We start from the raw sequence: 3,112 nt of genomic DNA, 5'->3' as shown, positions 1-3,112 counted from the left end.
GAAGTGATAGAGGGCCTTGATGGTAAGGTGGCTCTCAACCATTTTAGAGTATCTGCCACTGCTTACAGGGTGGAAATGCTTGTGGAGATTTTTTTTTTTTTGCTTGGCAATAACACTTTGACATTGGTACAATATCCACTTTGTCCCACAAGCACACAGTCATCTACTTGTACACACCCGGACTTATTCTTTTTAACAAAACAAATTGGCAATCCGCTTCCCAATCCAAAATAATAAAAATTCATCGCCACTTGCATCAGGCGTTTTGAAGCAGGCTGAGTAATTAACCAAGAGTTATTCACAGTCACTAGTGCAATGTTGTGTATCAAGAACATAAGTCCAGTATAATTCAGCCACGATCACTTGCAGGAACATCATCATCAACCACGTCTGTCTCCTCATCATTCTTTTCTGCTTCTTTTTGATTTGGCACTCGTCCGGCAAACCTCACCAGCCTTTCTGGCAGCCACCTGGCTCCATCAGCGTCCTGTGGAAAAACACAAACATGCCCTCTTCCCCAAATTATACAGGGTCTGGGCCATTCCATTGTCCAGTTAAAGGATCCTTCCACCTGACTTGGGCATAGGTATCCCATGACTGAGGATGCCACATTCTATCTGCCGCAGAGCGGTCATTTTTATCCAAATTCAAAAAGTTTAAAATGAAAAGAGTATGATGTAAAAGGTTACTTGGTGTCTGGGGATATAACTCCCCATTTTTTATTTTTTGTAATTGTGTTTTTAAAGCACCATGAGCTCTTTCCACTATACCTTGTCCTTGTGGGTTATACGGTATCCCAGTTCTATGCTCAATGCCCAATTGCAAACAGAAACGTTGGAACCCCTGACTGGTATAGACAGAGCTATTGTCTGTTTTTATAATGTTAAGGATCCCAGCTATGGAAAAGAAAGTCAAGCAATGAGTTATAACATTTTTTGTGGCTTCCCCTGTTTGCGCAGTAGCCATAATAAAGCCAGAAAGTGTATCTATTGTAACATGTACATACCTTTGCCTGCCAAAATCCACATCATGAGCAATGTCCATTTGCCACAACTGGTTAGGCTTCAGCCCTCTAGGACTAACCCCATAATGAGGAACAATTTGTGTTTGAGGACAAGATGAGCATTGTCGCACAATTTGTCTTGCAGCTTCTTTTTGTAGTCGAAGTTCAGCCAGCAGCCCTCCAGCTTCTTCAGGTGGTGCTGGATCTCCTCTTTAGTCTCAGCCTTTGCTCCTTGGGCCCCAAGCATATTCCTTACAAAAACTGAGTGACTGTTTCCTTGCCCCATCTTCTCCCAAGATAAATACTCACCACTCCCCAATTGTACCAAGTGCACTCACTTAATTTCTCCAGCGGTGTCCTTCACTTTTTCCCCTACTTTTCAAGTCCCTGTTCTGGGAGCCACTTGCCACTGCCAGCCAGCCAAAACGGACAGTACCTGAAAGGGGGAGTGAGGATTGAAAGAAAAAACAAGAGACAGAAAAGATGCTTGGGAGGGCTGACAGCAGTGACTGCCGTGCCAGTTTATTTCAGCTCTGCCTTTTTATAGAGAAGACTCATTTCATATCAACAGCTGTTTTTCCCACCTGTATCTGAGGGTCAAGGAGCGGTCAAATACTTCAAAGGCTTCTTTGATCTTTTTGTTTACCACTATTGCCTCCAGATCAGGTATTGTGAGGCTCTCCATATAAACACATTCCTCCTGATTAGGCAGATTAGGTAAACACATTCCTCCTGATTAGGCAGATTAGGTACTGGTGTGCATAACACAAACTCAGTAAACAAGCCTGCCACAGCTTAATGTACATAATAGACTAACAGCTCCCAACACCTTGGTCATGATGTTTTATAACAGGAACAGAAAACTAACAAATATAGTGAGGGATACACAGATTTGAATATCATAAGTTTCTATATTTATCAAAGCATTACACACACCCCATAAATATGGAGAATTATTGTGTGCCAATTAAAAAGAAAAAAATGCTGAAAAAAGTCACAATAAAAATACAAAGACACTGCTCTCCTGCCCTCAGGCCTCTCTTGGGGAGCACTGCTTCGGGACCTGGCCCTGCCCTCACCTCTCCCTGCTTCTCTGGACCTGCACCACCAGCTAACTCTCCTGGCCTGCTCTCCTGCCCTCAGGCCTCTCTTGGGGTAAGTCTATCACTCAGCCCTCCGCGCCTTGGCTTCCCCAGCGCCGTTCACCCTTCCATCTCCCGCGCTGTTCTCTACTCCTAGTTTGGACCCTGTGCCATTCCTAGTCTTGGGTCCCCAGACACCTGGGGAACCAATACTGCTTCCTGATATTTTTCACCCAAACCAACTTAGTGCCTTCCTTGGGCCCCAGGAGCACTGCTTCTGGACCTGGCCCCGCCCTCACCTCTCTCTGCTTCACTGGACCTGCACCAACGGCTAACTCTCCTAGCCTGCTCTCCTTCCCTCAGGCCTCTCTTGGGGTAAGTCTATCGCGAAGCCCTCCGCGCCTTGACTCCCCCAGCCCCATTCACCCTTCCATCTCCCCCGCTGTTCTCTACTCCTAGTTTGGGCCCTGTGCCATTCCTGGTCGTGGGTCTCCAGACACCTGGGAAACCAATACTGCTTCCTGATCTTTTTCACCCAGACCAACTTAGTGCCTTCCTTAGGCCCCAGGAGCACTGCTTCTGGACCTGGCCCTGCCCTCACCTCCCTCTACTTCCCTGGTCCTGATACACCTGCCAGCCTCTTTCTGGGGCTGAGAGCCTCTTTCCGGGGCTCCGAGTCTTACCTTTCCTCTCCCTGATCCTTTGCATACAATACAACCCAGCTACTCAATCCACTCCCTGGGAAATCTTGGGGCTTCTTCCCACGCCATCTGCCTTTGCACCCCTATGTGGCACGCCCACATCCAGGATTTTAGGTCATTCACACACCCAAGTTCTTGAGGACAAAATCATTCTTAGAAGATTCCGGACCTAAGGAGAAAATCTGAAAATTTCGGACCCACATTGGAATTTGGCCACCGCAGAACACCTGAAGACAAAAATCAATTCTGCCACAACAATATAAAATCAAAAGAGAGAACCAGAAGCTTAGACGAACCAGCTCTTCATACCCAAAAAGTAACCTACA

The sequence above is a fragment of the Nannospalax galili genome, unplaced genomic scaffold (assembly GCF_000622305.1).
Source record: "Nannospalax galili isolate Female #2095 unplaced genomic scaffold, S.galili_v1.0 scaffold559, whole genome shotgun sequence".
NCBI classification, from domain to species: domain Eukaryota; kingdom Metazoa; phylum Chordata; class Mammalia; order Rodentia; family Spalacidae; genus Nannospalax; species Nannospalax galili.
This window is presented reverse-complemented; position numbering follows the sequence as displayed.